The sequence below is a fragment of the Hipposideros armiger genome, unplaced genomic scaffold, assembly GCF_001890085.2.
Source record: "Hipposideros armiger isolate ML-2016 unplaced genomic scaffold, ASM189008v1 scaffold_457, whole genome shotgun sequence".
Taxonomy (NCBI): Eukaryota; Metazoa; Chordata; class Mammalia; order Chiroptera; family Hipposideridae; genus Hipposideros; species Hipposideros armiger.
In genome coordinates this window covers 1387435-1401715 of record NW_017731807.1, presented here as the reverse complement: position 1 = coordinate 1401715, position 14281 = coordinate 1387435, and the positions used below count along the sequence as shown (strand labels likewise).

At 41.0% G+C, this 14281-nt stretch overlaps 1 pseudogene; it reads left to right on the top strand.

Moving 5' to 3' along the window:
- The window catches only part of LOC109395115 (transmembrane protein 70, mitochondrial-like), a 50214-nt pseudogene that overhangs the window by 20052 nt on the left and 15881 nt on the right, over positions 1-14281 (top strand).

Genomic DNA, 14281 nt, shown 5'->3' with positions numbered 1-14281 from the left:
CAGTGTCCCAGCTGAGTGCAGTACCATGTGGCCAGAAACTGTACTACCTAGGTTGAGGTCAGAAGCTGGGGCTAGAAGAAGCGGGCTCTGGGGGTGGGGGGTGGGGGGGGGAGAACAAAGTCACAGTTTGGGACTAGAGACAACTCCTGAGGAAAAGAGCATCTCTCTAGGGATCCCTTTTTCCTGCTAAACTATGAGATTCATGAAAGTAACTGCTCTCTCTAGTGGTGACATAAATATTGCAAGAGGGGCTTTGTATCTGGGTCAAAATCCAGAAGCTATAAAAAAAGATTAATAAATTCCACTACAAAACAAAACAAACAAACAAAAAACACAACTACCACCACCACAAAACCCCTAAACTTTGGTGTGGAAGAACAATCAGAAATATATTGCACTATAGTTTTTCAAGATGTTATCATTAGGAGAACGTAGGTAAAGGGTACACAAGATGGCTCTGAATTATTTTTTACTACTGTGTGTGAGTCCACACTTACCTCAAAATGAAAAAATGTGATTAAATTATACGTAAAGTCAAAAGACATACAACAAGCTGGGGTAAATATCTGCAACTCATAACACAGACCAATGGATAACTCTAACATATAAGGAGCTTCTAAAAATTCAGAAGAAAAAAAACCACAAGTCCAATAGAAAAACAAAACAAAGGACATAAAGAGACAGTTCACAAAAAAGAGATATCATAAGTCTTTAAATACATAAAAAGAAACTCAAACTTCCTCATAAGAGACATTCAAACTAGAACTATAGTGAGACCATTTTTTTCTACCTCAAAGATTGGCAAAAACCCCATTATCCAAAAGGTGGACAACACACTCTGTTGGCGAAGCTTTAGAGAAACAGAACTCTTTGCATGTATGTGCTCTTCGACCCAGCAGTGCCACTTCTGGGAGACATAAATAAGATAGGTGCATAAGATACAGATCCATGCATAAAAATGAAAAGATATAAGCATGGGATCCTCATTGTGACAGTCATAACAAAATATTGGTCCAGCTACATAACAGACTCCATATAATATAAGCTGTAAGAAAGAAGCAGAACGATCTGTATGTACTGATATAGAAATAGTTCCTGGTTTATTGCTAAGCGAAGAAAGTAATGTTCAGTATAAAGTGTATGCTGACTCTTAGGGAAGAAAGGGGGGTCAGAATACATATTTACAAAAATAGTATCTCTAGGAGATAGAGGGAGGGTAAAGGTGAAACAGGCAAGGGTGGAAACGAGGCTCTTTAGTGATGCCTTTTTATATAGTTGTGACTTTTAATTCTGTAAATAGATAACCTACGAAAAAAAAGATTCCCAAGACTGAGATGGTCAGCAGAAGAGGGTAGAATGGAATTCGTTTGGGATGACAGACGAGCTTGGGGATCCATGGTTGTAATGACAGAGCTTGGCAATGTTAGGGAAGGACACACTTTAAAAACCATTTAGTTCTGTTTTGTTTTTTGTTTTTGTTTTTGTTTTTGTTTTACACATGTGAAGGAGACTAAAGCCCAGAATGGAGACAATTCACTTGCCTAAGGATCCACAGTGAATAGTGTGAAAATGAGCTCCAGAGCCTAGATCACTCCATTTCTGAGGAAATAACTCTTCAACAGTAAGTCTTCTCCATGAAGAAGTGGCAGGGGGAAGAAAACGGGTCACTTTTTGTGATTATAGCCCCATACTCTTCACATAACTGGTCACCCCATAGCTGCCTGGGTTACAGGTTCTGCGTGGGATTCAGCTCCAGCATGTTGGTCACTTAGGCTTGCGGGCCAGAGGGTGGCTATTGCTGAATGGCCATGCACCCAAGGTGGCAGACACAGGAAGGCCGAGGAGGTTAAAGGAGCTGGAAAGGGCGGGAGGGAGGAGGAAGGGGCACGGGCCAGAAGTGGCCAAGGACACTGCTCAAGGAAGGAGGGGAAAGAAGCAGCCTTTCCAGACAACCGAGGGTTACACACTTTAAATAATCTAAACCACTTTTTAATGGGAATATTTCTAAATCCCTTTCCTTAAAAAGCAGAGCCCACTGAACGTAATTTAATTTCCCCAATGACCCAGGGCCATCACTATAAATAAATTACCCTGGGTTGTGACACAGGGTAGTCCCGAGGGACTCCTGCAGTATGAAGGTGAGGTTTCTGTCCCTTACACTGCTCTTCCTTCTGAGAGTTTGCCTTTGGTTTTTATAGCATGTCTGTTCTTTCTTTCAGCTGCCATCCATCTAGGCTGGCAATGCTTGAGTCTCTGGTGGCCCTTCCCACTGCTCTCCTCCTGTTATCCCTCCTTATAATCACCAAGAATTTGGAGAGTGAGGAAACACCTGCTCTGTGCAAAACCTATTCTTCTTTCAGGGTCTTTCTGAGTCCCAGCCTCCACAAATCCTCTCCATTCCTCTTGATCAAGATTTACTGCTCCCTTGCTTGGCTGCTATCACTGCTTGTTCAGGGCAAATGTAAGCTCCATTCAGTCATCACGCCTCTCTCCTACTCTCCCTCTACTGTTCTTTGTTCCTTGCCCCTCACACAGCCTTCCCTCTCTCCCAAACCTTTATGGTCTCTGGAATCCTGCCCAAGGTAAACATAGTTCTCCACATAGATTTTAAAAACTAATTCTATATTTACCAAGTAATGCATACACATAATTAAAATGATCAAATGTATTAAATTGTTCATAGTGTAAACAGCACTGCTCTATCACACCCCTTCGTACACCCCAGGCCCAACTCTTTTAGCTGCTCCTTCTTGTATTTGCTTTTTAAATTTGAAATAATATACAAGTGCTGTTTTTTTTACTTTAGAAATTACCTGTTGACGTCCTAATATGGCACATGATAAGTTATTTTTTTAAACACCCCCCCCACACACACACACACACTCACACTGATATCCCTCTCCACTTCCATTCAGTTTAATTTTATCTAATTTTCAGATAAGTCAATATTTATGTATTTTTATTTTCATTATTGTGGTTATATATTCAGTATTTAAGTGTTTTATGGTTGTGTTTCCTTTGTTTTTCATCCTTTTGATTTTCCAAGAGTTAGTGATTGCCTTGTATTTTCTTTTGCTTAGTTTTCTATGTGCCTATCATTAATTCTTTGCCACATCTTCCTACAACCTCTCAATTTTTCCACATGTTAAAACACAATGGATAATATTGTTTTCTGAAGATCTCTCTTCTGGAGTCCTCTGTCATCAGAGATTTTTTTTTCTAGGTCTACTGTGCACATATTATTTTAGGACTTCCTTTTACCATCATTGCAAAAATTCTCTTAGTTTCTTTCTGGACTATATCACTTGCTCCTTAAATTCCACATCCTGCACTTTCTTGGTTTAATTTCTTGTTTTCATAGAGGAAATCATCTACTAGCTGCCTGGGAGAGTATTTGGAGATAATTTTTAAAAATCAACTTTACTGAAGTATAATTTACCCACTATAAATGCATCCATTTTAAGTGTATATTTTGATGGGTTTTGGTAAATCTATACCCTTGTGTAACAATAGCCACATAAAGATATGGAATTTTCTTATTACTCTGAAAAATTTCCTTGTGCTCCACCCCAGTCAATCCTCAGCCCCCATCCCCAGCTACCAGCAACCTTTCTGTTTTTCATTATTATAGATTAGATTGGTCTTTTCTAGAGTTTTATATAAATGAAATTAAACAGTATGTAGTCTTTTGTGTCTGGCTTCTTTCACTCAGCATAATGTTTTTGGGATTCATCCATGTTGTGTGTATATCAGTAGTTCACTCATTTTTAAAAACAGCTCAGTTGAGGCAGCTGTCTGCTCTAGACTCTGCCCCCAGCAACTCCTCTGCCAGTGTTTCTTTACTTAAATAAACTTTCTAACTTCTAAAACAAATAATTAAAAAAAACCAGATCAGTTGAGATATAACTTACATACAATAAACTGCATATAATTAAAGTATATTATTTGATAAGTTTATACATATCCATGAAACCAATGGTGAGTAATCACCATCACTCAGCATAATTATCTAAGATGTGTCATCGTTGTTATCAATAGTTCATTACTTTTTATTGATGAGGAAACTCTATTGTATGGATATACCACAGGTTGTTTATCCATTCACATGCTGATGAATATTGAATTGTTTCCAAATTTGTCTGTTACAAATAAAACTGCTATAAACTTCTTTTGCTATGAAAATTCTTTGTACAAATAGAGCTGCTATGTCCTTTTAAGTCTTTGTATGGACATATATATTTTTTTCTCTTAGGTATATACATGGGAATTAAATGGTTGTGTTTATGGCAGGTAGGTATATGTTTAACTTTTTAAAAACTGCTAAACATCTTTCCAAAGTGTTTGGAACATTTTGTTTTCCTGCAAACAATGTATGAGAGTTCCAGTTGATCCACATCATCTCCAACACTTCATATTGTAAGACTTTAAAATTTTAGCCATTCTAATGGGTGTAGTGGTGTCTCAAAGTAGTTTCAATTTGCATTACCCTGATAGCTAATGATGTTGAACGTTTATTCCACATGCTTGTTGATCATTCATATCTCCTTTTGTGGAGTCTGTTTGAATTTTTGGCACATTGTTTATTTGGGTTGTTTCTCTTCTTTTTGAGTTGTAAGAGTTATTTTTTTAGGGGGGAGGGGTTGCAATTCAAAAAATTTTAAAGATTTTCATTAAAAAATAGAGCTACCATATAACATTATATCAGTTTCTGGTGTACACCATAGTTGTTCAACATATATATACCTAAAGAAGTCATCACCATAAGCAACCACCTGACACCATACACACTATCACAATATTATTGACTATATCCCCCGTGCTGTACATTACATCCCCATGACTTATTTGTTTTATACCTGGAAATGTGAACCACTTATTTCCTTTCACCTCGCCCCTAATTTTAAAATTTCAATTACAGTTAACATTCAATATTATTTTATATTAATTTCAGTTGTATAGTATAGTGGCTAGGCATTTGTAATTTAAGAAGTGATACTCCTCACTAGTCTAGTACTCACCTGGCACTATACATAGCTGTTGCCATATTATTTGACGATATTCTCCATGCTTTACTTTACATCCCAACGAGTATTTTGTAAGTACAAATTTGTACTTCTTAATCTCTTCACCTTTTCTACCCTGTCCCCCAACTCCCTCCCATCTATCACCCTGATAAATCTAGTACCCATCTGATGTCATATATAGTTACTACAATATTATTGATTATATTCCTTGTTCTATACCCTACATCCCCATGACTACTTTGTAACAACCAATTTGTACTTCTTTTTTTTTTTTTTTAAAGATTTGTTTATTGGGGTATTGGGGGAAGGGAACAGTGCTGGGGAATTGGGGGAAGGGGAACAGACAAGTTGCTGTCCTTTTGTTCTTCAGTCTAGTTGTGGAGGACATTGCTTCACTGGCCCAAGTTGGCACCATCATTGCGCTCTTCCCGGGTGAGGCAGATCAGTCGCTGGCTTCTGGACAGCTGCTCACTGCAGCTGCTGGCTGCTCACGCTGGCTGCTGGCTACATATGGTAGCCCATGGCAACCCACTGCCACAGGGGCTGCAGCCTACGCCGTCGCCGGTGACTCACAGCAGCCCAGCTCCAGGTTGAGCTGTTGTTCAGCATCTTAGCTGTAGAGGGCAATGTCACTGGCCCTCATATGTGGGATCCGAACCGGGGCCCTCTGGCATCCCAAGCCAGTTCTTAACCATCGCGCCACTCGGCCGGCCCAAATTTTGTACTTCTTAATCCCTTTCCCTTTTTCACCCACCCCTTTCAACCCCCCTCCCATCTGGCAACCCTCAAAATGTTCTCTGTACCTGAGTGTGTTTCTGTTTTGTTTGATTATTTTATTTATTTATTTTTTAAGATTTTTATTGGGGAATTGGGGGATGGGAACAGTGCTGGGGAATTGGGGTAAGGGGAACAGACAAGTTGCTGTCCTTTTGTTCTTCAGTCTAGTTGTGGAGGACATTGCTTCACTGGCCCAAGTTGGCACCATCATTGCGCTCTTCCCAGGCGAGGCAGATCAGTCACTGGCTTCTGGACAGCTGCTCACTGCAGCTGCTGGCTGCTCACGCTGGCTGCTGGCTACATATGGTAGCCCATGGCAACCCACTGCCACAGGGGCTGCAGCCTACGCCGTCCGTCGCCGGCGACTCACAGCAGCCCAGCTCCAGGTTGAGCTGTTGTTCAGCATCTTAGCTGTAGAGGGCAGAGTCACTGGCCCTCATGTGGGATCTGAACCGGGGCCCACCGGCATCCCAAGCCAGCTTTTAGCCACCGAGCCACTCGGCTGGCCCTATTTTATTCTTTAGATTCTACATATAAATGAAATCACATTGCATCTGTATTTCTCTGTCTTACACTCCACTCAGCATATCTTGCAGGTCCATCCATGCTACTGCAGGTGGCAAGAACCCATTCCCTTCTATGGCCGAGCAATATTCCATTGTATATATGTACCACCTACTCTTTATCCATTCACCCATCGATGGACACCTAGGCTGCCTCCACATCTTGGCTTTTGTAAATAATGCTGCAATGAACATATAGATGTTTACATTCCCTTGAAGTAGCATTTTGGGTTTCTTCAGATAAATACCCACAAGTGGGATTACTGGGTACTTTGTTGCTTATTATATAGCCTTTGTTTTAAAGTCTATTTTGTCTGGTATAAGTATTGCTACTCCAGCTTTTTTTTTCCATTTTCATGAAATAACTTTTTCCATCTCTTTACTTTCAGCCTGTGTGTGTCTTTCAATCTGAAATGAGTCTCTTATAGGTAGCACATGTAATGGTTTTCTTTTCTTATCCATTCAGCAACCCTATGTTTTTTATTGGAGCACTTAATCCATTTACATGGAAACTAATTGTTGATAGATATGTAACTATTGACATTTTATTATTTATATTGTTGATTTTTTTTTTGGTCTTAAAGAAATTCCTCTAACAATTCTTTGTGGTTCTGGTTTGGTGGTGATGAACTCCTTTACTTTTTCTTGTCTGGGAAGCTCTTTATCTGTCCTTTGATTTTAAATGATAGCCTTGCTGGGTAGAGTAATCTTGGTTCTAGGTCTTCATTTTTTGTCACTTTGAATATTTCCAACCAATCCTTTCTGGCTTGCAAAGTTTCTACTGAGAAATTATCTGATAATCTTATGGGAGCTCCCTCATAAGTTACTAGTTGCCTTTCTCTTGCTGCTTTTAAGATTCTCTATTGTCTTTAACCTTTGCCATTCTAATTATGATGTATCTTGATGTGGGCCTGTTTGGGTTCATTTTGTTTGGGACTCTTTGTGCTTGCTTGTCTTGTATGTGTATTTCCTTTGCCAGGTTAGGAAAGCTCTTGTCATTATATCTTAATAGGTTCTCAATCCCTTGCTTTCTTTCTTCTCTTTCTGGTACTCCTGTGATGCGAATGTTGTTAAGCTTGATGTTGTCCCAGAGGTCTCTTAAACTATCCTCATTTTTTAAATTATTCTTTTTTCCTTTTGCTATTCCAATTGGGTGTTTTCTGCTACCTTGTCTTCCAAATTGTTGATTCAATCCTCTGCTTCATCTAGTCTGCTGGTGATTCCTTCTAGTGCATTCTTCATTTCAGTTATTGTATTCTTCACTTCTAGCTGGTTCTTTTTTATGGTTTCTATGTCCTTTTTTTTTTTTTACCTGAGCCATCCTGTCACCTGTTGGCAGTGCAGCAGCAGCTCAGCTCAGGCCAGGAATCAAACTGCTGTTGCTCAGAGCTCAAACTCTTGAGCGAGCTCTTAACCAACTGAGCCACTCGGCCAGCTCTATGTCCTTTTTTATGCTTGCTGTCTCTTTGTTGAAGTTCTCATTAAGTTCCTTGAGCATTCTTATAACTAGTGTTTTGAACTCTGTCTCTGGTAGGTTGATTGCCTCCATTTTGTTTAGTTATTTTTCTGGAGTTTTCTTCTTTTCTTTCATTTGCAATGTATTTCTTTGTTTCCTCATTTTGGATACCTCTCTGTGTTTGTTTTTATGTATTAGGTATAACTGCAATATCTCCAAGTCTTGCTGGGGGTCCTTATATAGTAGGTGCCCTGAGGGGCCCAGTGGCACAGTCTTCCTGGTCACCTGCACTGGGTGCTCCAGGAGTGTCCCTTATGTAGGTTGTGTGTACCCTCCTGTTATAGTTGAGCCTTGATTGCTATTGGCATGTTAGTGGGTGGGATTGACCTTCAGGCTGACTGGCTGTGGGGTTTGGCCACATCCACAGCTTACGGACTGTTGTTGTTCAAAGGGTTTACCACATGGAATGGGATTTCCCCCAGCAGGCTCTGGTGCCTGTTGAGATCGCCCTTTGGGTGTGCCACTTGTGGGGCTAATTGGGTGGTGCTCTGCTGTGGTCTGAAGTCAACCCCCTCTGGGGCTTCTTGGGAGGGGCTCTGGTGCAGGTCCAGGTCACCCACTGCCTGTGACTGGCAGGGCACAACCTAGTAGGAGCAAGAAAGGATTCCACAGTTGATTGTTGCTTGTTGTTGTTGTTTTTTAAAGATTTTGTTGGGAAATTAGGGGAGGGGAACAGTGCTGGGGAATCAGGGGAAGGGGAACAGACAAGTTGCTGTTGCTTTGTTCTTCAGTCTAGTTGTGGAGGACGTTGCTTCACTGGCCCAAGTTGGCACCATCATTGCGCTCTTCTCGGGCGAGGCAGATCAGTCGCCGGCTTCTGGACGCCGCTCACTGTGGCTGCTGGCTGCTCAAGCTGGCTGCTGGCTACATACGGTAGCCCATGGCAACCCACTGCTACAGGGGCTGCAGCCTACGCCGTCGCCGACGACTCTCGGCATCCCAGCTCCAGGTTGAGCTGTTGTTCAGCATCTTAGCTGTGGAGGGTAGTGTCACTGGCCCTCATATGTGGGATCTGTACCGGGGCCCTCTGGCATCCCAAGCTAGTTCTTAACCATCGCGCCACTCGGCTGGCCCTTTTTATTTTCTTAATGATGTCTTTCAAAGAGCACAATTTTTTTATTTTGATAAAATACATTTTACCAGTTGTTTTTATGGTCCATGCTTTTTTTGTTGTTCTATTTGAGAAAATTTTGCCTCCATATGTAATAAAGGCACAGCCCAACAATGTGATTTATGATGGAGACTTTTGATAGAGGTAGTGGTATCAGTTCTGCCTCTGGAGGGACTGGAGACTAAAGATATCAGCCTGATCTGCAGAAGGGCTGAAAACTAAAGGTCAGCCTTGTGAGCATACGTGATTGAGTACCAATTAAAACACTGGGCATTTATGCTTGGGTGAGCTTTTCTGGTTGGCAATATTCTATGTGTATTGTCGTATATCATGACCGAGAGGAGCCAAAACTGTCCATGATGTTCAGGGAGAGAATAACGGAAGCTCCATGTTTGGACTATTCCTGGGTTCTGTCCTATGCATCTCTTCTCTTGACTGATTTTAATCTGTATTTTTGCCCTGTAATAAACTCTAGCCATAAGTATAGTTGCTTTCAGTGAGTTTTGTGAATCCTTCTAGTGAATTATTGAAACTGAGGGTGGTTTGGGGAATGCCCCAAACTTGCAATTAATTTCAGTAGTGAAGGCTGCACTGTGGGTGGACTGTTTACTATACAGTTAGCCTAAACTCTCGCAGTTGCCATCAGAAGTGGCATTCTTTAGAATGACCCTGACTCACTGAGACATGTAGTTTGGAAAGAGGAAGGATGGAAGGGTGGGGATTGATGAACTTTTGATTCCTAGATGACTACCTAGTCACCCATGGTATGAAACTGCAGCTGCACTGTGATCAGTTAATGAAAGTCAAAGTTACCAATGGAATTCAGAAATGATGGATCTAACTCCCCAGTTGTTGGCTCATTGGATGCATAAGGAAATGCAGAATAACAAGAAACAATCTCTTGGTTATTATTTTCCATAATAGCTAAAATGTAAGTAAGAGAGAGTGTTGGGGTGGACCTTACTGGGCCACGCTTAAATTCCAGCCAATTTGGGTTATAGCTGCTAACCTCAGGGCCACTACCAGTGGTAAAAATTATGCTGCTAAAACAACAGGTAGCAAAGAAAGTTAGATTGATTTGTAAGAGAATAGGGGGAGAGAAAGAGGAGAAATTAGGGACTCATCCCAGCAAGGTGGAAATCTTTAGATGGTAATTAAGAAATGGAATGAATAAAGCAGACCTTAGCAGATCAAAACAAATGTCTTAATGCAGCACTCTTAGAATCTGGGTGGACCAAATGGAGCCCCTACTAGTTCACCAACATGGAGGGACCCTAAACAAATCTGCTTTATTGACAGTAGTTTGGAGGAATTTAAAAATCCAGAAGGCAAAGATGACAATGAGAAACTTTATTTCAAATAGCTTGAGACCATGGTCCCACAACCTAGTCCAATAAAGACTTTTGAAAGGGCCTGAGTCCCTTGGCCCCTCCCCTGCATGGGGATTCAAGGCCATATGCACATGAATGGTTAAATGGTCAGGAGATAGGAAAGAAACATTTCTGAGGCTCCTCGACATTGAAGCTCCATACACTGTGGTTCCAAAACCTGTTGGTGAGCCCTAACAGGCGCTACAGTTAGATTGGGAGGATATAGGAATGCAACAGTCGATGGGATTAAAGTGAAAGTTTGGATAAAAATTGTAATGTTTGAATGTGAAGTGGTTTGTCTCCTTCACTTGAGTGTATTATGGGAATGAATAGCATGTCTGACTGAAGAATTCTTCCTCTACCTAGTATTGTAAAACAGAAGGCATATAAATTTGCCCTCTGCCAATATTGATTGGTCATGCTAAATGGGAACCAGTAAATTTGCCTGAGCCCCCACACAGGTTGTTAATTTGAAGCACTATGGAATACCTGGTGGACAAAAAGAGATTACCACTTTAATTGATGCCCCATTAGAAGCTAGAGTGCTGGTGTGGACAGATTGTCTATGTAACAACCTTGTGTGCAGTGCAGACTTGGACTATGGCAGAAGCGCCACTAAACAATGACCACTGGGATTTTGGGCCAGAAAATTTCTTATTTGAGAGACAATTTCTAGCTTGCAAGTGGACATTAATTGAAACTGCCCCTATGACTGAAGGATATAAAACTATCTTGAACTTGAAATATTCATAATGTCTTGGGTGATGGAGACAAACTCTAATGGGGAGGGCAGTGCTCAGAAGGGTTCCATTACAAAATGGAAATTGTTTATACAGGATCATGCTACTATGGCGATGCAAGGAGGCAGTCTCTTTTCCCCTACAGCCAACTTTGGAACCACCTGAAATGCTGCTGGATCCTATGGCCACTTGGGCCGCTTGAGTTTTGCCCTATTGACCAACAAAGAGATTCTTGGTTTCTGGATAACAGTTCCAAGATGAACAGAGAGCATTCTGTTTGGAGGACCACCACTCTGACTGAAAAAGGTAAAATCAATTCAGCTCAGTAGGGTGAATTGCACACTGTTTGACGCTGTGTTTGAGTTTTTTACCAACTCATGTGTAGTGGCTAATGGCCTGGCTATAGAATCATGCAAAAGGACAATGAAAGGGGCTTACATGACTTGTCCAGACCCTAGTGGGGTGAGGAATTGCCCTCAGTGTTCCTGGCTACTTCTGTAGCACTATGGGCGGCCCCTTCTCATGGCCCACGGGATGCTTCTGGTTTGGGGCGACCTGTGGGCAGTGGGACTGCCCCTTGGGCAGAAGAGGGTGGCGCCATGGGCAGCCATTGGGCTGGCGGCCTCCTCTGGCAGAGGCTCCTCCAGGGGGCCTATAGGCAGAGGGAGGGCACGGGACTGCATGGAACCAGGCCGCTTCTGTCCCATCCCGGCAAGCACAGATACCTGTTTGTTGGGGAAGATATATTCCATGCTTACATACAGAAGTTGAAACATCAGAAGATGGAAGAAAAACTGATTTATACAGGAATTTGGCCTGAACAGTATTTGGTGTGAAATGTTTCTCTTATTCTACAATAAGAGACTACAAGTGTAGTCAGCCTTGCATTTCTGCCATACATTTTTACACAAAATAATATCATATTTGGAAGTCTGCCTTTGCAAATCTTACTTTATGGCATCAGAGGAGACTTTACAGTGATCACTCCAGCACTGCTTCACTTTGTTATAAAGGGCGATGTCATTCGGTTGTACCATGAGGCCACAACAGACACTTATAAAGACATTACTTACAATGTGCTTTCTTCTGAAAATGAGTACAGTATTTCACTAGAATGATGTGAAGATTCCAAACAGCACACATGTGTTTACCACATTTTATGCTAAAACAAAATCATTATTAGTGAATCCAGGTCTCTTTCCACTTTTGTTATGGAAGAAAGCAGTGAAAAGAAACAGGTTAAAGGTGAGAAATGAGTCTTTTGTTTTTACATTTGTGCTTAAATGTGATTTATGTTCCAGTGTATAATAATAAAATTGCCTTTACTTCTGTTTTCTGTTAGTGACAAATTGTTAAAAATAATTTGCAACTGTAGCAAACAGAACTGTGAATTAATTTTCAGAGAATTATGTTCCTTTATAATAAAATAAGCTATGTTTGAAAAACAACAGGAACAACGAAAGGGCAATGGAAAACTGGACTATTAAAGGGATGCCCATGTGGAGGATGGCTCTGTGAAAATCACTATGAGAATTTAAGGGGTGCATTATAGTAAATCATGTCAGTGCCCACCAGAAGAACTCCCTTCCAGGACTGGAAGGTGATTGGAATTCCCAAGTACATATCCCAGTGTGCTAGTTTGAGGTGGCCACCCAGGTCCATGAAATGAGTGGACATAGGTAAGCTGCGGCAAAGCAGAGATGGGCTGAATCTAGACATATTCCTCTTGCATCTTCTGAGGGACAAAATGCCAACAAGAACTGTTCTATCTGTCAATAAGAGAGACAGTTACTGCAGATGGCTACAAATAGGCCCTAAAGGAATAGACATTTACTCTGGACAGGTCTTTGCATACTTGGTGGCAGATGCAAATGCTCAAAATACTATGAGATTGAAACAGAAAACACTGCATCAATTTGTACTGCCGAGTCACATTTCTTTACACCAAGGAACACAATTTTCATCTTCAGAGTAACAGTTTGATAAGAATTGGGATGGACAATGGAAACTCTTTGTTGTTTAAAACAGGGGGAGACAGAGGCATGAAGCACTGGCTTACATACCTCATAAGTGTGTGCTCACATTGGGCATGAGGGGGGCGAAGGGAGAGTTGCCATTAGGTAGATTCCTCCACTTTTCTGGGGAATCTGGAGAGAAGAGGGTGGGGGAGGGTGCTAGCAAATTTATACAGTTCTTTCCTACAGCACCTTACTTTCTGTTTTCCTACTTGATTCAGTGGTCCTAGGACCAGGGCTGCAACTGTGGGTGCCAGAGGCAGGGATGATTCCAAAGCAGGAAACTGTAACTACACCTTTAAATCTTTATGTCACAATTCCTAAGGGCCTGATGGGGGTAGAACTGCCACAGCCACTTTGCCACTATGAAAGGAGGACCTTTTGGTCAATAAAGCCAATGACAGAGGAGAGCAAAGCCTAACTGAAACCTGGGGTTTTTACACCTGAATTCAGCTGTGCCTGAAGTCAATCCTATAAGTTTTCAGTTATAAGAACTGAAAGGCTTTACATCTTAACCTGTTTGGTCTCATGGCCCTGAATCTATCAGGAGAATTGTGTTTAAAAGTGGCATAAGAGAGACACAAAGAACATCTCTTAAAAAAAAAATCCTACAGCTCCCCCTCGTGGAAAACATTGCTTTTCAGAGTGGATAAATATACTTTTATTTCAATCCACCAGGTGTCCCAATAGTCTGCATACATCTAGGTTAATTTACAACGTCTTTCCTAGTTCAAAAAACATATAGCTGCTTCTATTTATAATCCTGATCACAGCCTTTCCCATAATACTTTGTAGTTCAGAATATAATCCCAAACAAGACATGTCTCCAAATCATGCAGTGAATTTAGAATGTGCCAGGCCATTAAGAATCAATTCTTATAACTAGCTAAAAAAAGAAAACTAAAAAGAAAGCAGGAGAAGAGAAACAGAATACTGTAATGCAGAATGTAGTAGAATTTTAAAATCCAGTCAAGCACAACTTCATTGGCTTCTGGTTTCAAGGACTGTTCCACACACTCATCTCTTTTCTCTCCACATCCCCTGGAAATGATCAAAGAGAGGAATGTAACAAGAAGAAAAAAGAAAAGAAAGAAAAGAAAGAAAGAAAGAAAGAAAGAAAGAAAGAAAGAAAGAAAGAAAGAAAGAAAGAAAGAAAGAAAGAAAG